Source organism: Ambystoma mexicanum, chromosome 2p (assembly GCF_040938575.1).
Source record: "Ambystoma mexicanum isolate Mex_15411 chromosome 2p, UKY_AmexF1_1, whole genome shotgun sequence".
Lineage (NCBI taxonomy): Eukaryota > Metazoa > Chordata > Amphibia > Caudata > Ambystomatidae > Ambystoma > Ambystoma mexicanum.
The window spans coordinates 654,771,179-654,795,619 of NC_090923.1; positions in this window are offsets into that span (position 1 = coordinate 654,771,179).

The following is a 24,441-nucleotide window of genomic DNA, read 5'->3' on the forward strand; positions in this document are numbered from 1 at the left end:
TAGGTTGGTGCCAGGCGAGCGGGGACACGGTTATTCCTGTGATTAGCAGTGCAGATGGCAGTCTGATCTCTGAGCCTGCTGCAATCCTCTGTGCGTTTCGGGACTTTTATTAAGTCTGATATGCTGATAGGGGTCGGCCCGGGGCAGAGGTGAATTGGTGAGCCTGTGTGAGGCGTCTAGGAACTCTCTGGGTGCCCCCAAAACAGTGGGTGAGATGTCTGTGATTACAGGTCCATAGACGTCTAAGGCCCCTGGTTCGGATGGGATTACCTCAGAGTTTTATAAGGAATTTGGCTCTAAAGTGACAGAATACTTAAATTAAGTGTGGCAGGAGGCCTCGGAGGCTGGGTCGCAACCCCCCACCCCCACGATGCGTGAAGGAGTTATATCCTTGATATTGACGCCCCAACAGAATTTGCTTCTTATAGACATATATCTTTAATTAACTTTGACATTAATATAGTTTCAAAAATTCTGGGGGACAGGCTCCTTCCGTTTTTCCCCTCTCTTGTGCACAGAGATCAGTCGGGCGTCATTCAGGGAAGCGCTCCACAGTGCTTAATTTGCAGAAGCTGTTCGCTGTGTTGGCCCAGGTAGACCCCTCGGTGCAGACGATTGGAGCGCTCTTAGATATGGAGAAGGCGCTTAACTCAGCTGTTTAGGGATACTTATTTGCAGTGTTGACTAAAGTGGGGTGTAGAGATATCGCGAGAGTTTCCTACTCTCGCGAGATCTCGCGTTGGGGGCTAGGACCGCCCCCGCGCGCTTCGCGCGCATTACGGGAGCACCAGAGGACGCGGCAAGACGCGTCCTGCCGGCTCCTCCGATAGTTGGGCCCGGGGGGCTATTATTATCATTGGACATTTCTGCCTCCCAGCCCAGGAACAGTTATTAGGCAAGCTTGCCTAGCCTTCAGACTTGGCTGTACTTACATGTTGATGGCAGATTGTTATCTGTGAAATAAAAGCCATCCAGCCTGTCATCACGTCTCCTGTCATCTGTGTAATAATATACAACATAATTTGGCGATGAGATCACCACTACAACCCACGTGGGAACATGCAAGGAGCGACGCCGCCACCCCCCTTCCTGCAAACTCCAGGTAAACCCGCCATCCCGTGGCCGCAATGGCAACCCCTTTTCACAACGTATGTAGAGGCACTAGGAGGGGCAGGATTTTCAGCGGCACGGCGTAGGGCTATGTTACTTAATGCCCTGGGAGTGGAAGGACAGCGGGTGTTTGAGAGTCTTACCCCGATCCCGGTGGCAGGCGACAACAATGACGTCTTTCAGGAGGCGGTTAGGAGAATAGTGAAGAGATTTGCCAGTAAAGAGAACACGGTGTTGCATAGAATACGCTTTTACACTCGCAGACAAGAAATATCCGAACCGGTCGACGATTACGTCACCAAGCTGCGAGAACTGGCAGCGCTGTGCAGTTTCGGCAACAATGCTGAGAGCCTCATCTGCGACATGTTGACAGTCCACACCAACAGCAGAAAAGTTCAAGATAAATTCATTATGGAGAAAGAATTACAACTGGAGAAGGCGATCGAAATTGCCAGGGCGGTTGAAGAAACCGCGGGAAGACGAAAAGAACTCACGGGAACCCAGAGTTCTGCTGAAATCCAAGCAGTCACATTTCACTCAAAGAAAGAAAGACATACACCGGATACAAGAGAGGGGAGAGGAGGTAGGAAAGAACCTCTGAAATGCCACAGGTGCACCAGCACGAAACACCTGGCATTCGATAGGGAGTGCCCAGCTAGAGATAAGGAGTGCTCAATCTGCAAACGCATTGGCCATTTTTCGTTGGTGTGTCGGTGGAGAAACAAGAAAGTTACCAGTGTAAACTCCGATCACAACAGGGAGCGAGAATCGTCCTCAGAAGACGAGGGGAGACCCACAGTCATCATGGTAAACAGCACAAGGGCGAGAAGAGAAAAGCCCCATTGCACAATCAAAATTGACGGTTGCGAAACAAGAGTTATGGCGGACTCTGGGTCAGACCTCACCATAATACCCCTACGGACATACAAGGAAATGGTGGGAAAAGAAAAGGTCCAAGTTCTCACCACACGTCACAAACCCACAGTATTTGGAGGGGCGTCAGTTGAACTACTGGGATATATCAAAGGGAAGGTGGAGTTTAAAGGAAGAGAAACCACCACCAGAGTTTATTTCAGCCACGAAGGCCCAGCAGTACTGGGATGGGACGACCAAGACAAGCTCAAAATCAAACTGGACCCCAGCACAGAAGACCAGGTACTGTCTGTCTGCGCAAGGGATGGGCCCATAGTCAAGAGTGACTACCCAAAACTTTTCTCGGAGGAGCCGGGTCACATAAAGGGCTTTGTCCATAAAATAATGCTAAAAAAGAATGCCGTCCCGGTCAAACATCGTGTGCGGCCAGTGCCAGCAACCGCAAGAGACACTCTCAGGGATCAATTGGACAAAATGAGAGAGGAGGGGGTCATTGAAGAAGTAGAAGCGTCAGAATGGCGGAGCCCAGTAGTGCTGATAAAGAAACCGAACTCGCAAGAGCTAAGGGTGTGTATAGACCTTCGCAGCTTAAACGTAGAGGTCATCACCGACAACTACCCACTACCGAGCATAAATGAACTCATTTTGTTGATTAAGGAAGCCAAGATTTTCTCAAAACTGGATATGAGAAACGCATACCACCAAATACAATTGCATGAAGAGTCAAAACCCCTCACAGCATTCATCACACCATTTGGCACCTATCAGTTCACCAAGATGCCATTCGGGTTATCATCGGCAGCATCAGCGTTTCAACGCATGATGGATGTTTTGTTACGAAAGGTCAAAAATGTCGCATATTTCCAGGACGACATCCTTGTGTATGCAGGGGATGAACAAACACATGACGCCACATTGAAAACGGTCCTGACCAAGTTGCAAGAAGCAGGGGTGAGACTACGCCATGAAAAATGCGCATTTAAAGTGAAAGAGGTCGAATACTTGGGGTACAAAATCTCAGAAAAAGGTATAAGTCCAAAACAAAATCTGATGCATGCAATCGTAGAAGCACCGGAACCGACCAGCAAAGACGAAGTAAGATCATTTTTGGGACTGGCAGAGTATTACGCAAAATTTATTCCCTTGTTCTCTGAAACCTCAGCACCACTCCGTGACATACTCAAAAAGGGTTCGGTATTTGCGTGGCAAGAACCCCAGAAGAAGGCGGTTGAAAGTATAAAACGGCACATCATGGAAGCGCCGTGTTTACAGCCATTTAACCCGGAGTGGGATACAGTCATCACCACGGATGCCAGTGCATACGGACTAGGAGCAGTTCTTACGCAGAAGAAGGGGGACACAGAGCATGTGGTGGCCTTTGCGTCGAAGGCTTTGTCCTCGGCGGAACAGAACTACTCTACCATAGAAAAGGAAATGTTGGCGTGCGCATGGGCGGTAGAACATTTTAGAACATATGTGTGGGGCACGAAATTCAAGTTGGTGACGGACCACAAATCCCTCATCCACATGCTCAGCCCAGGAGGTACCAAAGTGTCCACACCCAGATTGGCACGCATTGCAGCAAAACTGCAGGAGTACACGTTTGAAGTGCAGCACATATCAGGGTGGAAGAATTCGCAGGCTGACTGCATGTCTAGATTGCCAGAAGGTAAAGACAGGGCCACCACGTTTCTGCGAGGAGAATGCATAGTAGCATCGATCACTGACATAAAAGCACCTGATTATATGGAACTCAGCGAGAAACATTGGCTGGAAGAGGACAGAAAAGACCCGGTTATGGCGAAAATCCGTCAGTGGATCAAGGAAGGGTGGCCAGGTGAAAAAATGGTGCCAGAAGGTATGAGACCCTATTGGAAGGTGGCCGAAGAGATATCGGAAACGGAAGGAATAATAATGAAGACGGACCAGATAATCCCACCCATAGGCATGAGGAGCACCATCGTATGCAGAGCCCACGCTGGTCACCTGGGAAACACGATGACCCGGCGCAGAGTCCGGGAGGCCTACTGGTGGCTGTCCATGGATCAAGAGATTCGCACCATGATAGAGCGTTGTCATGAGTGCCTCAATAGTGACAAAAGACTGAAACTCAGACAGGCACCCCTAATTCCCACAGAAATACCAGAAGCGGTGTGGTCAAAAGTGGGCATAGACTTTATAGGACCTCTGGAAGCGATGGCACCAGAACATCGGTACGGCATAGTGCTAGTTGATTACCTATCCAAGTGGGTCGAGGCAGAGTTCGTCCCAAACATTACCACAGCGACGGTAATTGAAGTCCTCACTGAAATTTTTCAAAGAGAAGGCCTCCCCAAGGAAGTGGTAACAGACAATGGGGTACAACTGATCTCGCGGGACATGGAACAATTCCTAAGAAAGCACAATATAGGCCAAAGGAAGGCGGCCTTGTACCATCCCCAAGCCAATGGGCTTGTTGAAAGGGCCAACAGGTTCATAAAGGGAGCAATACAACTAGCCACGGCTTCGGGGATGGACCCCCTAAAAACTACCAAGGAGGCCATAGCGGCCCACAGACTCACTCCTAACGGAATAACGCAAATATCTCCGTTTCGGATGTTGAGAGGGAGGAGGGCAGCCTCCACGCTCATACCACCGTGGTTATCCAAAGTGAGAGAAGATGAAGCAGTGGACATGTCAGAAGTGGTGTGGAGAATTGAAAACAGCAAGGCACGCATGAAAACATGGAGTGACCAAAGAAGAAGAACCAAGCAAGCGTCAGACATTGGAGGGGGAGATTGGGTTAAAATAAGACTACCAAAAAAGGACCAAATCACGGGCTCTCGGTTCAGCAGACCCACCAAAGTGGTCCACAGGGGAACTAATCATGTCCGCACAGAGGACGGGCACACATGGAATCTGGAAAGAGTAGCCCTATACCAGAAGAGACAAGAAGGAGCAAGAACCCCGGAGAGACCACCTGCCGAAGAAGGAATAGACAACGAGCGAAGGGAACCACGGGAGCCCGAGAGAAACGACGAAGAAAGGGAAGAAACAGAGATGGAACCGGGATCGCCCATGCCAGAATCCGAACAGGAGCAACAGGAAGATCGCACTGGAAAGGGTGACCGGCCGAGAAGAGAGCACAGAAGACCGGTGAGATACACTGACTATGTTATGCAATGAACCTCCTCTTTCTTTATCAAAGGGAGGTGTGTAGAGATATCGCGAGAGTCTCCTACTCTCGCGAGATCTCGCGTTGGGGGCTAGGACCGCCCCCGCGCGCTTCGCGCGCATCACGGGAGCACCAGAGGACGCGGCAAGACGCGTCCTGCCGGCTCCTCCGATAGTTGGGCCCGGGGGGCTATTATTATCATTGGACATTTCTGCCTCCCAGCCCAGGAACAGTTATTAGGCAAGCTTGCCTAGCCTTCAGACTTGGCTGTACTTACATGTTGATGGCAGATTGTTATCTGTGAAATAAAAGCCATCCAGCCTGTCATCACGTCTCCTGTCATCTGTGTAATAATATACAACATGGGGCTCCTGTCGTACTACCAGCAATGTGTGAAACTCCTGTATTCTGAGTGACAGCACAGATTGGTGTTTTTTGCATATGCTCTGCATTCTTCGCGTTGGGGCAGGGGGACGGACACAACAAGGGTGTCCGTTGCCCCCCCCTTCTCTTCGCACTTGCTGTGTAGCCATTTGCAGTTCGCTTGAGAACACTGCATGGGCACCAGGGCCTGGCATTAGGAGGGATCAGGGAACTGATCCCCCTTCGGGATGCAATCTACAGCCGATTTCACAGGAGGTCGACACCTACAGAGATGTATCCGGTCTGAGGGTGAACTGGGCTAAATCCATTCTGTTCCTGTTGAATGAGGGCACTCGCAAACCTCACAATGCTTGGGGTGTTCCAGTGGGAGCAGGGGAGTGCCAAATATTTGGGGATCACAGTCAGTAGAAGCAGGCAGCAGTTGCTGAAGGATAATCTTATTTATTTATTTTTACATTTGTATAGCGCAGCAGGAAGCCCCTACGCGCAGCGCTGTTACTTGTAGTTACACTTAGTTACAGTACAGGACATTTCATTATGCATTTAGGCAGCTGTAGGTTAGGGTAGCTGAGGTGTGGCGTGGTTAGGTGAAAAGTAGTGTTTTGGCAGCTTTTCTGAAAGCTAGGTGTGCTCTTTCACCTCGAAGTGCGGGTGGCAAGGCGTTCCATTGCGTAGATGCTAGGTATGGGAAGCTGGTGCCAGCAGCTCGAGCTCTCTTAAATTTGGGCACTGTGAGTATGTTCGCATAAGCCATTCTGGTAGGTCTGGTTGTGGAGATGGGGTGGACTCTTTCAGAGAGGTAGCTAGGAGCAGTTTGGTGAATACATTTGTGTGTCAGAGCAAGGGCTTTGAAGATGACTCTCTCTTTGATAGGAAGCCAGTGGGCTTCTTTCCTTGCAGCTGTGATGTGCTGTCTTTTAGAGATGCCTAGGGCTGCGCGTAGGGCATCAGTTTGAATGACCTGTAGTTTAGCCAAGTTTTCTGTGGAGGTTCCTAGGAAGAGGGCATTGCAATAGTCCAATCCTGAGCCAGTAATGGCTCGTGCGATGGAATTTTCTTTGGATAGGAATGGTCTGGCTGCTCTCATAAGTTTAGCGTGGGAGGCTTATTTGGAGGTGTTTTGCGCGGGAAGGTTGAGCGGTGGGCCTCACTCCTGATTTCTCTTATGAGTAGAGTCGGTGTTATAAAAATGGTGATTCTTCCTAAATTGTTCAATATCCCAGTGTGGCTAGGCTACAATTTTCCAATGAGTTGCAGTCGCTGCTAATTCAGTTGGTTTGGGGTCCCAATCCTTAAGAATCCATGGGGAGACACTTACTAGTACTGGGCTGGCATCTCAGTTATTTTGGCTCCGGGAGGCATTTCGCACATGGTCTCTGGTTCTTCCAGCGAAACCTCCAGGGTCTGAAGTTTTGAAATATTTGGTTAATTTTGGGAATGACAGACAGGTGGTGTCCACCATTTACCAGATGGTGAGGGTCGGCACAGTGGGCGGGAGACATCGGGACGGACCTAGAGGAGAGGCGGGGGCAGTACATGTGCGTGCATAAAAAGGTGGCGATATGCTCTAGGTTCAAACTTATCCAATTTAAAATCTTGCATCGCGCTTATTTATCCCCTGCTGTTCGGAGGAAGTTCGATTCGACAAATGATGGTAGATGCCCCAGATGCTAATTAGATAATGCTGGTTTCATGCTGTCATCATTCAGGCAGCAAGTAACTGAAATCACTGGGCGAATGGTGTGCTGTGGGGTGCCTCGAGATATTATTTGTTGCTTGTTTGTGTGGCTCCCGGGGATACCCAAGGGGGGCAGGAACCTACTGTCCATTTGCATGATTCAGGCTAAACAGTGCATTTTTATTACTTTAGTATAGTCAAGTTGCTCCATCTGTTGAAAAGTGACTGCGCAACCTGGCCTGGTGTTGTGATGTCGAATATGACTATGTCAGGTCGTTACCCAGTAATGCTAGACTAAATGATGTGTGCGGTCCAGTGCATGCATTTTTACTGCAAGGGGGAAATGGAGCAGACTGCTGCAAGGGGAGGCATGTTGTATGCGTAACTTTCACTTATACAATAAAATGCAGAGGCGTTCTCTCACATGTCACTTCTTTATGTTTCCCTCGCTAACTGCCAACCGTCTTCCAAGCCCCGCCCCTTCCTTCCCCCCACCCTCCAGTCCCCTCACGCGCTGTCCAGGATCTTCTCTTTTAAAGGGGCCACGCTCTATTAAGCCACAACACCCCCTCCCTTACTTATCATAGGTGTTCACATCCTACATCTGTTCAATAAGACGTGGGGGTTTACGGATGACTCCCTGAGGACGACCAGATGCCCCTTGAGTTTCTTCATCAGACGGTCGCGGTGGGGGCTCTTCAGGTAGTGTAACTCGGGGTTCTTCTTCTTTTTCTTCCTCAATCTGTGTTTCTTCCTCCTGGTTCTCTTGAAACATCTTACGAAAGAAAGATGCATTTTGAGTTATTTCTCCATCATCCCCAGTAGCTGTAATCATTGGTCCTTTGACCTGTGTCACCACCAGTGGTTCTGGTTTGTATCTGGTATCCATCTTCCTGCGTTGTTTTGGTTGAACTAGCACAGTCTTCCCCACTGGTATTTGATGTTCTTCATTATTATCCATTATTTGGCCTTCCTTCTTTTCTCGCCTTCCCTTTCCTGAATCTCTTCATCTTCCACAGGGGTGTAGTCTTCCAGTTAAGGTAGTCAAGTTCTTGGTTTGTATTGTATCATCAGTTCAATGAGGGTGTACCCAGTCGCCTCATGCGGCGTATTCCGGTAGCTTCTCAGCATTTGGGAAATTGCTTGTGGCATGGACATGAGCTCTATGGATGCCTTCTGGCATGTTTGCTTTATTGTGATCATGAAGCGTTCCACCATACCATTGGCCTGTGGCCATAAAGGTGTAATCTTTTAATGATGGAAACCCAGATGTGCTGCAAATCTCTTAAACTCTTGTCCTTGGAAAGGTGGGCCATTATCTGTTTTAACTACGTTGGGAATACCCCATTCACTGAAAAGTTCATCTATCACCCGTACTACATGGTGGAATGCTGTAGACGTGACATGTTTAACCATAGGAAATCGGGAATATTCATCTATCGTTACTAGCAGGTGACCTCCTTCCTCCAGTGGCCCATAAAAGTCCATAGCCACTCTCTGTCAGGGCCCATCGGGCATCGGGATTATTTGGGGCGGGCATGGGGACCTGCTTGTTGCAGTCACCTGACAAGCCACACAGTGTTTCAGGGTATCTTCTACTATCATTTCCATGTATGGAAACCACACTTGATTCCATAAGATTTTCTTTGTAAGCGCAATTCCTCTATGTCCTTTGTGTGCAATAATAATAATAATAATAACCTTAGGCACTTTGGGGCCACCAGTCGATTGCCTCTGTGTAGTATCCCTTGATCCGCTGTGGCCAGTTCCTTTGTACCCTTGCTAATCTCTATAAGTCTCTCCTGTCCACCTCCCCATTTTCAAACTGTTCCATGGCCAGGTGTCACCACATGTTAGCATTGGTGATTTGAATAGCTGCTTGGATGGTGAAGTCAGCCTTGCTCCTTTCAGAAAATAGTTCTCTCGTGATGGCTAGTGGAAGGGCATTAAGAGAGAGGTATGCAATGTATTCCTCTGCCTCCAGTTGCATCGCATTTTCAGGTGTCCCATCAGGATGTCGTGAGAGATAGTCTGCAGGATTCGCCTCTCCCCCTGGTTTGTGAATTATGGAGTAGTTGTATTTTTGAAGGCGGATACACCACCGCTCTACACGAGGAGGCATCTTAATCCGGGGTGTTTTCCAATAAAGACAAGAGAGCTTGATGGTCTGTAACCAGGACAAATGTTCTTCCAATAACAAAGTGGTGAAATTTTTCGCATGCTCAAACTGCAGCAAGGCTCTCTCATTCTGCCTGTGAATACGCTTTCTTAACAACAGATAGTGCTCGGCTGGCATATGCCACAATGTGCCTTTAAGACTTTCCTCTTGGATCTGTTTGAGCTAAAATGGCTCCCAGCCCGACTGGACTGGTGTCCACTGTGACTTACGTGTCCCATTCAGGGTCGAAGTACGCAAGTTGGCGATCACTGGCCAGATCACTCTTGATTGCATGAAAGGCTATTTGACAGTTCGTATCCCATGTGAATGCAGAGTCTTTCTTGAGGAGTTGTCTGAGTGGGTTAGTCAGCATCGTATAGTTTGGCGGGTATCGAGCACAGTAACCCACCATTCCTAGGAAGGACTGTAGTTCCGACAAATCTTGCAGTGCCTTCAAACCTACAATCGCCTTGACTTTTTCAGGATCCACTCTTATACCTTTATCGGAAAATATGTGTCCAAAGAAGCACAAACTACGCTTATTGACAGCACCCTTCGGACCATTGAGGGGGAGCCCACTGTTTTGCAGGATAGTGCAGACTTGGCGCTGTACCTCATCATGTTGTTCCTGGGTAATACCAAATATCAAGATGTCATCACTATAATTGAAAGCATTCATGACTGGTGCGATGGGTCGCCTGATTGTCTGCTGAAATATTTCAGCCGCTGAGGATATGCCGAAGTTAAGACATTTATAGCGAAAAAGACCCTCATGTGTAGTGAACGTGGTGATGGGTCTGGATGTGGGGTCAATCACCAGCTGATCTTATCCTTGGTTTAAATCCAACTTTGAGAAACGGGTGGCTTGGTTCAGTTTGACTATCATGTCTTCAATGTTGGGTCCAGGATGTCTTTCTCTTTGAATTGCAGTATTGGGAATCCGCATATCTACACAGAGATGAAAGTGTCCATCCGACTTGGGTACTACCACTAGAGGGGATACCCATGGGGTGTGTCCGCCAACTCGTTCGATGATGTCATTTTCGAGCAATAATTTTAGCTCATGGCATACTCTGGCTTGCAAATGAAACCCTATCTGCCGGGGATGTTGCGGAACAGGGCGTACTTTGGGATCAATGTGTAGTTCTATGACTGATATGATATGATATGGCATTTGTAACGCGCCTATACACAAGTGTTTCAAGGCGCGATGAGGCAGGGAGGGGGGAACAAGGGGAAGACAGACAACAATCCTAATAGGCAGGTGTCATTCAGATCGCGCAAGTGCAGGGGTAGGGGGAAGGGAGAAAGGGGAAGGGGAGGGGGGAAGTGCAGTACAAGGTAAGAAGAATAAAATCAATAAATAAATAAAGAGGGCCAGCTGGTGGCAAGTGCAAGGTAAGTGCAGACAAGTGCTGGGAAGGGGGGGCTGTAGGGATATAGAGACAGTCCCACAGTGCAGAGGTTGCCAGGGAGGCAGTGCAAGTGGAGAGTGGCTGGGCCCAGGACCGGGGTCGGTGAGAGTGGCCCAGTTGCAGATTCAGTGCAGTTTCAGCGAAGAATTAGCAAGGGGAGAGGGAGAGAGAAAGCAGTAGCAAAGAGGAAGGTTTTGAGGTGCTTCCGGAACCGGAGATGGTTCTCCTCAAGTTTCAGGGAGGCAGGAAGGCTGTTCCAGAGGGAGGCCCCTGCCGCGGAGAGAGATCTACCCCCAGCTCGTAGCTTCGAGAAGCGGCTGACCCTGAGGGAGTTGGAGACAGATGAGCAAAGGGCTCGGGAAGGAAGATATTTAGGAAGAGAGAGTTGAAGGTATTTAGGCCCCAGGCCCCAGAAGGCCTTATGGACAATGCAGAGGGTTTCAAACTTTATCCTCGCAGCCACTGGGAGCCAGTGTAGAGATTTCAGTCCTGGAGAGATACGGTCCCTGGGCTTGAGGCCAAGGACAAGTCTCGCAGTTCTGTTCTGGATGAGTTGCACAGGGCGGAGAGTGGAGGCAGGCAGATTAAGATAGAGGCTGTTACAGTAGTCCAGCTTTGAGAGAACCAGGGCTCGGGAAACAGTGAGCTTCTGGGGGAAGGAGAGGAAGGGAAGAATACCTCTGAGGAGGTGCAGTTGGTAGTGTGATTTTTTAGAGACGTCAGATATATGAGGAGAGAAGGAGAGTGTGGAGTCGAAGATAACCCCGAGGTTTTTTGCCTTGCAGGTAGGAGCAGGAAGAGGGCCAAGAGAGGCCGGCCAGAAAGCTGCAGGGAAGGAGGGGGTGGGAGTGCCGATGAGTAGAATCTCAGTCTTACTGGCATTAAGGCAGAGGTCATTGGAGGCACACCATTCCTGGATAGCAGACAGACAGTCAGAGATGAGGGAAGGAGAGCAGGAGGCCGAGGGTAGCCTGAAAATGAGCTGGGTATCGTCCGCATAGCACTGAGGGCAGAGAGCGGCGATGCGGTGGGCAAGGAGTGCCAGATACTGGTTGAACAGCCAGCGGGAAAGATTAGATCCCTGGGGGACTCCACAGGTGGAGAAAAAGATGTCAGAGAGGAAGGACCCCAGTTGGACCTGGGAGGGTCGATTGGAGAGGAAAGAGGTCAGCCACGCCAGAGCCTGACCAGTGATACCCAGATTATCACGGAGACAGTTGAGCAGGATGGCATGGTTGACAGTGTCAAAGGCAGAAGAGAGATCGAGCAAGATGAGAACACACGGAGTGTTGGAGTCGAGATTCAAGAGCAGGTCCTCACGGATGTTCAGGAGAGCAGTTTCCGTGCTTCTGGCGGCTCTGAGGCCAGATTGATGGTCATGAAGACTTCCAACAGATTCAGCATGGAGGTTAAGCTGGGAGATGGCCAGTTTCTCCAGGAGCTTGCCCAGGAAGGGAGTGATGGAGATTGGGCGATAGTTAGCCGGGCAGGAGGGGTCAGAAGAGGGTTTCTTAAGAAGAGGGTGCACAAGGGAGTGCTTAAGGGAGGATGGGAAGACTCCAGAGGCGAAGGAGTGGTTGCAAAAGTCAGCCAGGGCTGGAGCCAGGGAGTCGATGTGGTCCTTGATAGTTTTGGAGGAACAGGGGTGAACCTGTTTAGACGAGACTTTCATAGATCGGACTTGTCTGGAAACCTCGTCGGCAGAAAAAAGGGGAAAGGCAGAGAAGGAGGGAGGAGGGGTGGCTGTAGAAGGGCCAGAGGAAGAGCCGGGAAGAGAGGGAGGGAGGTGATAGGATGGGAGTGAGGACAGGATGTCCTGTGTTTTAGTGATGAAGAGAGAGGCCAGTGCAGTGCAGAGGGCCTGGGAGGGGACAGGAAAGGTAGAGGCAGCAGCAGGGTTGGCAAGCTCCTTGCAGATTTTAAAGAGTTCGGCCGAGTTGTTAGATGCCGCAGAGATGCGGGCTTGGATAAGGGCTCTCTTCTTGGTGAGAATGGAGAGACGGTATTGCCTTTGGAGCAGGCGGCAGGCCAGTTTGTCAGAGGATGAACATGAAGCACGCCATTTCCTCTCTGCCACCCTGACTGTGTCTTTTAACATGCCAACACCTTGAAACAGTTTTGGAAATGCCTCTTTCAGTTCACCAATGTCTAGTTTTCCCTGTGACAGTGATAGCAGAGAGTGGGTTTGAGGTGGAAGTCCTTGTATTGTTTCAGATTTGTTATAATGAATATCAATGAGTCACAGCTCAGTGGCTGTTTTGCAGCTGAGGAGGCATTGTCCAGCTACAAGGCTGTTTATGACATGTATCGTGACAGGAATGCATTACCCTCTATGAATTAGGTCACAACAGAATTGTCCTTTAGATTTCAAAGGCCCCGTTGCACCCCACTGGAAGATCTGGACTCGTGATGTTTGTAGAGGGTATGTGTCGGCTATGGTATTATAGATTTTCTCATTCATTACATTTACAGTGGCTCATGTATCTGTGAGGAAAGCTGTATGCTGACCACCTATATACACTGTCACTCTTGGAGCAGCACTGTCATCAGAAGTGTCATAGATGAGTCTGATATACTCTCTACTGTATCCATCACACTCATAGTATTGTTGTTCTGAATTTGAGTGTTCTTCATCAGCTGGAGGATTTTCATAGGGGTCTCCCATGGATATATCTCTCCTTTGTCCTAGATCTTCGCCTTGGTATGGTAGTAAAGTCGGATGATGTTCTGATAAGTCCAATGATCGTCCAGATATCTCAATTTGCATGTTTTCCACAGCTCTGATGAATCCTGGCTTTGCCGGGTACATTGTTGTATTCCTAGCAAGGTTGAGTCTCACAATGCCTCTCTCTTGGTATGGCCTTGCATTAAATGGCCTGGGTATATCATATCTTTTATTGGGTAACATCTGATGACTGGGTCTGTATGCCGGTAATACTGGAGCTTTTTCTCTGAACATGATCTGAAAGTGGTTATATTAGCCACATCACATGCACATTTGCCCAAGTGCTGGGCATTGGTCCTTATGCGTAAATTCAAAGCCACACCAATAACATTGTGTGTCAGTCGGGTTTCTGCGACTGCCACTCCATGAGTCCTGACGTGCTTAGGTGCTTGAGTATCGCAATTGCCCTTGCATGTTGGGTCCCATTGCAGCTATGGTGTCCAATGTCTTTGGATTTTCATTGTTGGCTGCTTGTGTATCAACTATCTCATATATCAGTGCTCGTTCCAGGACTTCCCTTAGAGGGAGGGGTTTCCTTAGGAGGTGTTTTCAGAATGCTGATGATATGCACCCTTCAATCACTCTTAGTCTAATAGATTCATCATCATTGAAGCTTACAAATTCACAGTATTTGCTTTTCCTTTGTAAACATAAAACAAATTGAGCAATGGTTTCATGAGGTGCCTGTGTGCATTGGTTAAATATATATGGCTCATAGTCCCGATTAGGTAGGACTATCAGTCTTTCATTGATGGCAGTAGTTAAGAGCTGGTATGTGGACTTTTCTTGAATTGGAATGGTTTTAATGACACTTTTTACCTCTTTCCCCACTAAGTTTGTGAATATGTCCAGCTTGTTTGAGGCATGTTTGTTCCATACTGCTCTTAAGAATTCCTCAAATTCTTTCATCCATTCTTGCCATCGCAGCCCTTGATCTTCTTGTGGTTCAAGGGTAAATGGGTTAGGGTGGCGTAGATAGTTAAATGGGTTTGTTGGACCTGTCCCCGCCACATTTTTAATTGGCACTGCATCACCACCTGCACCATCAAGAGAAATGGTTGCCTATGCCTGTGTTGTAATGGGTTTATCCCCCTTGAGCACCTTATAAGCGTGTGTGTTTTGCTGCAAATTTGTATGTGAGGCAAAAATATTTTTTAAATGCAAACAGGTGCACGTTTACAGTTTGGGGCTAGCATATCACGTGCTTTATTTCCCATTATTTCTTGTTGCTGTATGGATGATTTGTTGTCTTCCACCTTTGAGGTGTACAGTCCTTATCAGTTCATGCACTTTCACAGTTGTCACGCCAACAATTTTAAATGTTTAATTTTCCTGTGTCACTTTCAGTTGCGATACTTATTTATAGTGTAATATTGTCCTTGCTTTCTAGTGGGATTACACGTTGCTCACGTGTGAGGATATGCATCCTTGGTGTCTTATTTCAGCCTCCCCCTCCGTTGCCAAATGGATTCTCAAAGTGTTAGTCTGTTGCAGCTTCGGTTGCATGGACTCGCGCAGCGCTTCTTACCATGTAACTGAAGCTGTCAGGTTCTATCCCTCATGTGACAATCACGCACATCCCCACATGTTACCTTCTCAAACTGGCAGCTTGAAGGGTTCATCAGCTGTTGATTACTCCAGCAGCTTTCTTCTCACCGTTCTTCTCTTGCGCGTCACTAGCAGTCTTCTTTGCTGTTCCTCAGAGCGTTCAACTTGATCTCCTCCGCAGGTCACTCTTCGGCGATTTTGCGTCGCTTCCTCCAACATTGGCCACCTCCACAGGCCGTCTTTCCTCACCCCCTCCTTGGGTTCCCAATCTTCTCCGGGCCACCTCCTCAGGCCACAATAGCTTCGCTGGCCTCCTCCGTCACCCTGGACAGCCGTGTGTTGCTCATGGGCAGGCCACTATTTCCCCTCTGTTTTTTTTATATTTACTAAGGGCCTCATCACGAGTTGGGCGCTAACCCCGGTGGTATTACCGGTGGGGCTATTAGCCCTATCGCCAACCCCCCCGGCGCTATTAGTGCCGGATCACAGGTTTGGTAGAACGGTAGGTCACCATTACCCACTGGGCCCGTTCGAGAATTTCCCATTCCCCATTGGGCCCAATGGGGAATGTTTGGCGCTATTACCGGCAAAATCACGGCGGATTTGCCTTTAGCTCAGAGCTGGGGGTAAATCCGCCAAGCCCGTGATTTGGCTGACCCTTAAATGCGTCAGTAATAGCGCTACTGCCACATTTAAGGGTTACCGCCAAACTGGTGATGAGGCCCTAAGTCTCCTCCTCAATCCTTGTCACCAGTTGTTGTATGCAGAACTTTCACTCTTACAATAAAATGCAATAAAACGCAGAGACGTTCTCTCACACATCCCTCGCTAACTGCCCACCGTCTTTCAAGCCCTGCCCCTTCCTTCCCCACACCCTCCAGTCCCTTCACACGCTGTCCAGGTTCTTCTCTCTTAAAGGGTCCGCGCTCTATTAAGCCACAACAACTGTGAGATTACTTATGGGTTTTGACCCCTAGGTGTGCAGGGATCTTTTACAAAATGGTAAAATCAAACCCCTGTAGAGTGATTGACCATCTTTAACAATTTAGGATGTTCCCCTTTCATTTGCATTAACCATCTCAGGGGTTGGTGGTCTGTCTGAATCACAAAGGTAGATCCTTACAAGTATGCTTTAAACTGCTTCAGAGACCACACACTGGCAAAACACTCTCGTTTGATGGTTGCCCCTCTTGTCTCAGGTTCCTTCAGCTTCCTGCTGATGAAGCAGATTGGGTGTTCCCTACCTTTCTCTAGTGGTTCCATGGGGGATAATTAATACCCCTATGTCTCCATAGCTCCTGCTCTTCCTGCGGGGCTCAACCCTGTATCTCTATTAGTTACATAATTGACAACATATTAAACCCCCAGTGTACTAGCATGCTTCTATTCAATACTTCCTTAACATTTTAAGTTTTGAAACTCGAAATTTCTGAAGAATACACAACCCTTTTGGCTTCTAAGTCTGTGGTTTCGTTTGTGTGAGAAATAAAGTCTCTTTGTTTAGTATGCACTGCGCATTTTACGACTGCTATAGCCACTGGGAGTTGTAGTGCCTTAATGAGTCTGTCCAATAGAAATGCATGTTGCACTGGAGTGCCGTTTGCGTGAAGATAACCCCTTCTTTTTCAATGTGACAGCCCTGCGTGCGTGGTTGATGTCACATAGGCGGACTCACTATACACCGTCACTTCCTGACCTTCGTGTTTCTCGAGAGCAACTATACACGCTACTGATTCTGCTGCCTGTGCTGATAAATGGGACGGTAGTCATGCACTCGCTACTACCTCAAATTCAATAATTAATCTGTGTCTTACAACTGTGGATCCTGAATGCCTCTCCCCACTAGTTTGGTCCATTTTGTGAAGAACATCAATAAAGAGAATCTCCCCTCCAGCTAAAGCATTTTCTTTCACACAGGGTATATCATCATAAAGTTCAACATAGCGCAATCGTGTACATGATCACCTTCATCTATAGGTTCAGCTACAAACGTGGCTGGATTCACTAGTTTGCATCTTACGATTTTAATTGCTGGATTAGAAATCATTACCTCATACGCAGATGCTATTTGTGAGGTCAATGTACCTTTGGGTTTCTCTAAAATGGCAAATTAGGTGTGCTCCACATATAGCGTCATTGCATAGCCCATGGTAATACTTGGGGACGCCTCAATCGCAAGTGCGGCAGCAGCCAAAGATTGTTCACATGAAAAATGTGTTCTCATGACTGGATCTAAAATCCCACTATAATATGCCAAAGGTTTATACCCCAGTGTTGTTCTCTGTGTGAGTACTGGTGTCATTAGTGATGCATTAGTATGCAAAAACAGATACAATTATTCACTACAATTGTGGATTCCCAAAACTGGAGCTGTACAAATTGCTCTTTTTACTTCCTCAAATCCTTCTTCCATTTCTTCAGTATTTCTATCTTCTCCTTACCACCTTGTGCTTTCTTAAGTGCTTGCAAAAGCGGTTTGTATATGTGCTTTAGTCGAAAACCCAGGCCCTGCAATAGTGTCACGGCTCGCTCCCTTCGCTCCCGTTCCTGTCACTTGGGGGCATATTTTGGGGTTTATTCCCTACTGGACATTTCCTCCGAACCTTATGCTACAGTGCTGTGATGAATTGGGAGCGCTAAAACCTTATTTTCCAAGTTACTTTCCTTCCGGATCCATTCCAGGTTTTTGGCAGCCAGCATGCTACTTTAATCTAATGACTATGCTTCCCAGAATGCCTGGCTCACTGCTCCACCTCCTCCCTTGCAGGACAAGGTTGGGTGGAGGATAGGCAACACCTGTGGCTGCAGGTGCAGCAGGTGGCACACCTGAGTGGTGTGCTCGTTAAGCAGCTTTAAAAGCCTCAGTTTGCTTCAGTCCAGCGTTGGTCATTGTTGCAGTGTTCCTGTTGTGACTGGTCCATTGTTCCTTGTTCCTAGCTTTTGTGCCTAGTTCCTAGTTCCTGTTTCTTGTTCCTCTGCCCTGGATTTCGGATTTATGTGCTTAATTGATTTCTGCTTTCTGGATTTCCCTTTCTGTCTTCCTCTGTCTGCAGGCAGCCTTTCTCTGTGCTTTACCCTTTGATGCTTCCCAATTTGCCTGTGTTCTCTGTTTCTTTGATGCTGTCCTTTGCTACTGAAAAACTTGATGTATTAGTCTTTCCCTTTATATATTTAGCTTCCTGCCTTTTCTCCTTGGATGGGTGGAAAAGGTTTCCTTTTGTGATATCATTTTTCCTGCTCCTGATCCTTACTTTCTATTGGGATCCATTCCATGTTTTTCCTTGCACTTCTGCATTTATTTCCCATTGATTATTAGGTGTGGGGTGCTGTTGTAACTAGTCCCTGTGTGAATGCCTTTTGTTTTCCTCACTATTCTATAATCACAAATCCTACTTGCCCCTTGACTTGGGTCTTATGTATTTAGTTTTCCTCCACCCATTGCTGTTATAGCCTTCTGGGTCCCTGTTTGATCAACTGGGTTCGTGGGTTTACTGACATTCAAGTGGTCTTTCCGGTCCTCGTGAGTACTATTTCTAAGTTCCTTATTCAGTATCATCCAGAGTGTCAGCTCACAGATCCTGTCCTTGCTTGCCCTCTACGTGGGCCACGCGCTGTCAGTATCTGTAATAGCATAGTGGGTAAGGAGTTTGCCGACTTTCCTTTCAGTCATAAGGAGGTTCTAAGTGCTTACCCCACATCCCTTTTCATATATTGGTATTATTGTTTCACTCTATTTGCACTCCTGGGTTTTAGCATACACAAGTCTTGGGTATTGTATGCACGTTGTTAGATTCAAAGTTGTTCACTGTGCGATTCCGTGCACATTTCCCTTGCCATATTCATTGCCTTCTTCCTTTCTTAACAGAAAGATCAGCCGTTATTCCCGTTTGAATATGGCCAGTTTAAGAAAAAAAGGCAGCAAGGCCACTAACAAGTTTGTACAGAAAGCTTCCCTTACGTTTACCTGTGACAATCAAATCACTGATCCTAACTTAAATGAACTCCTTGTCATGAATGGGTATTTACGTGCAAAGTATTTCTCCCACAGGATGGCCCATCGTACATTGCCTGATCCTAGTCCTGTCTTTAATTTTGATCCAGATTCTATGTCCGCACAAGCCTTAGCAGCGGAAAACAACACACTGCTAGATTTATTACAACCGAGTACCTCTGTTGTTGAACCCCATGATTCCGGTTGTGCTTTATCTCAGACTGAACAGTTTCATGATTCAAACATAAAGAATGGAGGGGTTCCTTGCATATCTTCTGTTTTCAGCCCTCAATCTACAGCTTACTCCTCTGCACAAGTACTTACTGTAGTCCCTAATGCCAAGAGGTCTGATGTCAATAGTCTGCTTAAGGGAAACACAGACCAAGTCGGTAAGAGAGAGTATAGATCACAAAACCTGCAAGCAGTAAATGACAATGTACAATCATTGCACATCCGGATGGCTAGGGCAGGATCCAGCCCTGATGCCACCATGCCTTCCCCTGTGCCTACTGATAGGGATGTACAGTTAAGGCGGGGCATGCTAAAAGCTGAACTTGAGGAGTTAAAACAAGAATACATTACTTTACAAGAGGAGAATAAAACCTTACAGTCTTTTCTGAATACACCTCAAACTTTATCCGTTGATGAAGTGAATACTGTTCAGTCCCTGAGTGCGGAGATTTTTGTAGGTCATGATACTTGTCAATATGTAAAATCTATTGGGAGTGAAAGTCCTTTTTCTAGCACAGCACTTATTCAGGGCACAGGTTCTAACAATTGTTCTACCGTTTGTCAGGAATTGCTGTTAGCTGAAGATTTACAAGCCACTCCTTTACCTAAGATTTCCTGTGTAGCAGTTTGTCATAATTCTGAGCTTGAACACATACATGCTTCTGATTTCCAGACACAATCCACAATGGTGGCATACACAGAATCAGTCACTACTGTAGGCTTAGGTTCTGCCCTTGATCTAGCTGCTGAGACTGAAGTAGACATTCAAGCTGATGTGGAAAACGATACTACCTCTGTGTTCGCTCCTCCTTCTGCCAATTTTTGTCACAACGAACAGTCAAAGACCGTACAGAATTCTTGTTTTGATGGACTCATTCCACAGTATACTGAACCAAAGACCCTGCAGGCGATTCCTGAACTGTTGATTGTTAATATGCCACTTTCAGAAGCGAAGACAGAGGAATGGACATTTGACAAAATCCTGATTAACAGAGACTTTACTATGGTGATTCCTCTGGTTGATTTTGACTTCTACAAAGGAAGAGACTCTGTGTCATCCACTAAGGAGAGGGACGGCATGGGTACAGCTCAGTCTTTGGTTACTGGTGCCAAGGAGTCAACCGCCCTAAAGGTGCTTTCCATTCCTGAGCCACAAATGTGTCTGTCGACTTTTGGGACTTCAGTCTGTCCTCCTACAACCATTGACTCTTCGATTATCCAGTCCATGGCTCTGCAGTCATCGTTGACGCACGTGTCTTCAATCAATGAACAATTGCTATGTCTGCCAGTCACTCAAGAGCCTTCACCATGTACGTGGTCAGAGGCAAAGACCTTGACAAGTTTGTCTTCAGCTAACGAGACGGCTCCAGCTTGCATGCCCTCAGCCTCAGTATTTCCTCTGGCATGCCTGTTTTCGGCTACAGTGACTCATCCAGCGGATTATCCTTCAGCCATGGAGCCTCCGGTAGCACATCCTGAGTGCATGTCTTCAGTCCCAGAGCCTACTGCTAGTTTGGCTTCAGTTCATGAGAGACCTCGCTGCCAATATCGGAGGTGCACCTGTCTACTCTGTCTGATCAAGTTGCATATTCTTCTACTTCACAGTTACCTCCTGAATCCCAACCCTTTATTACGGATGAACGTCCAGCCTGCCCTTCTTATGCTTCAGGGGGATCACCAGAATGCCTGCCTTTTACACAAGTTGATTCTCCCAACTGCTTGACTGTAGCATCAGCGCCTCCCGAATATGCAACATCTGAGTCTGAGACTTCTGCCAGCTCTCTCTTCAGAAACATCAAGCTGGATCACGACTCGGGAGGGCCTTACATGCGAGGCCGTTGGATTTGCCTGGAGTGTTACGAGAGGGAGACGGATACCATCCGCCATGGCCCAGTCACCGAACAAGTAGCCGACCAGGATAGCGGGCTGGACGGTTCGCATTTGGGGGCTGGTTTGGATCAGCCGCTTGACAGCTTTCTTGTTGCCGGATCCCACATGAGCCTGAGGGAGGGGACGGGCACGGCCCCTCAGCTGCAGCACCAGTCGGGTGCAAGTAGCCAAAGGAAGGGTATGACTGCTGCAGTTCAAGATGTGCCTGTTATTGCTCCAGCTGCGAGTGTGCCTGATGTACCAAGTACTGCGTCTATCACTCCTATCGGTATGCCAAACGTCCCTGCGATTGTATCCCACGTGCAACAAGGTGGCTACATGACTGACACCAGGAGTGCCAGCCTCGTACAACCCATTGGACTTCCAGGCCCCCAAGGCGTGGAACAGATGCAGTCGAACCTTGGTCACCCTCAACCACAGGCCTTTACCCAGATGGATGACGGGAGAAGATCCGAACCTCTACCTCGGCCGCCATCTTCTTTTTCTGAACATGAACATTTCCTGAAACCTGCTATTTTGTCACCTCCTGTGTGTCCGCTCTCGGCAGGGAGGCTACCAGAGCATCTACCATTGTCTAAAGCATGTTGCACCAGCCTGCCTCCCTCCTCAATGATGTATGAGTGTTCGCTCCCAGTATCTGAGCTTCCTGGACCTTCCAACTCTGCTTCGGGTCCTGCAAGTCCTTTATGCCTTTCTTCGACCCATGAGTCTCTTCCTCACCGAAAACCTGCCTATGGCTCTTCTAGACTGCGGCCTGATTGTATTCATTCCAGTCCCTCTGCTTTTGCCCGCGGGTCATCGTTTCCGTCAGTGCCACCTCCGAAGACAAAGCGCTCCTGTCATGGAAGGAAGATGTTTTGTGCGGGTGACGGTCGCCTGGAGTCGGCCGTGGGAGGGCGTATACTGTCACGGCTCGCTCCCTTCGCTCCCGTTCCCGTCACTTGGGGGCATGTTTTGGGGTTTATTCCCTACTGGACATTTCCTCCGAACCTTATGCTACAGTGCTGTGATGAATTGGGAGCGCTAAAACCTTATTTTCCAAGTTACTTCCCTTCCGGATCCATTCCAGGTTTTTGTCAGCCAGCATGCTACTTTAATCTAATGACTATGCTTCCCAGAATGCCTGGCTCACTGCTCCACCTCCTCCCTTGCAGGACAAGGTTGGGTGGAGGATAGGCAACACCTGTGGCTGCAGGTGCAGCAGGTGGCACACCTGAGTGGTGTGCTCGTTAAGCAGCTTTAAAAGCCTCAGTTTGCTTCAGTCCAGCGTTGGTCATTGTTGCAGTGTTCCTGTTGTGACTGGTCCATTGTTCCTTGTTCCTAGCTTTTGTGCCTAGTTCCTAGTTCCTGTTTCTTGTTCCTCTGCCCTGGATTTCGGATTTATGTGCTTAATTGATTTCTGCTTTCTGGATTTCCCTTTCTGTCTTCCTCTGTCTGCAGGCAGCCTTTCTCTGTGCTTTACCCTTTGATGCTGCCCAATTTGCCTGTGTTCTCTGTTTCTTTGATGCTGTCCTTTGCTACTGAAAAACTTGATGTATTAGTCTTTCCCTTTATATATTTAGCTTCCTGCCTTTTCTCCTTGGATGGGTGGAAAAGGTTTCCTTTTGTGATATCATTTTTCCTGCTCCTGATCCTTACTTTCTATTGGGATCCATTCCATGTTTTCCCTTGCACTTCTGCATTTATTTCCCATTGATTATTAGGTGTGGGGTGCTGTTGTAACTAGTCCCTGTGTGAATGCCTTTTGTTTTCCTGACTATTCTATAATCACAAATCCTACTTGCCCCTTGACTTGGGTCTTATGTATTTAGTTTTCCTCCACCCATTGCTGTTATAGCCTTCTGGGTCCCTGTTTGATCAACTGGGTTTGTGGGTTTACTGACATTCAAGTGGTCTTTCCGGTCCTCGTGAGTACTGTTTCTAAGTTCCTTATTCAGTATCATCCAGAGTGTCAGCTCACAGATCCTGTCCTTGCTTGCCCTCTACGTGGGCCACGCGCTGTCAGTATCTGTAATAGCATAGTGGGTAAGGAGTTTGCCGACTTTCCTTTCAGTCATAAGGAGGTTCTAAGTGCTTACCCCACATCCCTTTTCATATATTGGTATTATTGTTTCACTCTATTTGCACTCCTGGGTTTTAGTATACACAAGTCTTGGGTATTGTATGCACGTTGTTAGATTCAAAGTTGTTCACTGTGCGATTCCGTGCACATTTCCCTTGCCATATTCATTGCCTTCTTCCTTTCTTAACAGAAAGATCAGCCGTTATTCCCGTTTGAATATGGCCAGTTTAAGAAAAAAAGGCAGCAAGGCCACTAACAAGTTTGTACAGAAAGCTTCCCTTACGTTTACCTGTGACAATCAAATCACTGATCCTAACTTAAATGAACTCCTTGTCATGAATGGGTATTTACGTGCAAAGTATTTCTCCCACAGGATGGCCCATCGTACATTGCCTGATCCTAGTCCTGTCTTTAATTTTGATCCAGATTCTATGTCCGCACAAGCCTTAGCAGCGGAAAACAACACACTGCTAGATTTATTACAACCGAGTACCTCTGTTGTTGAACCCCATGATTCCGGTTGTGCTTTATCTCAGACTGAACAGTTTCATGATTCAAACATAAAGAATGGAGGGGTTCCTTGCATATCTTCTGTTTTCAGCCCTCAATCTACAGCTTACTCCTCTGCACAAGTACTTACTGTAGTCCCTAATGCCAAGAGGTCTGATGTCAATAGTCTGCTTAAGGGAAACACAGACCAAGTCGGTAAGAGAGAGTATAGATCACAAAACCTGCAAGCAGTAAATGACAATGTACAATCATTGCACATCCGGATGGCTAGGGCAGGATCCAGCCCTGATGCCACCATGCCTTCCCCTGTGCCTACTGATAGGGATGTACAGTTAAGGCGGGGCATGCTAAAAGCTGAACTTGAGGAGTTAAAACAAGAATACATTACTTTACAAGAGGAGAATAAAACCTTACAGTCTTTTCTGAATACACCTCAAACTTTATCCGTTGATGAAGTGAATACTGTTCAGTCCCTGAGTGCGGAGATTTTTGTAGGTCATGATACTTGTCAATATGTAAAATCTATTGGGAGTGAAAGTCCTTTTTCTAGCACAGCACTTATTCAGGGCACAGGTTCTGACAATTGTTCTACCGTTTGTCAGGAATTGCTGTTAGCTGAAGATTTACAAGCCACTCGTTTACCTAAGATTTCCTGTGTAGCAGTTTGTCATAATTCTGAGCTTGAACACATACATGCTTCTGATTTCCAGAC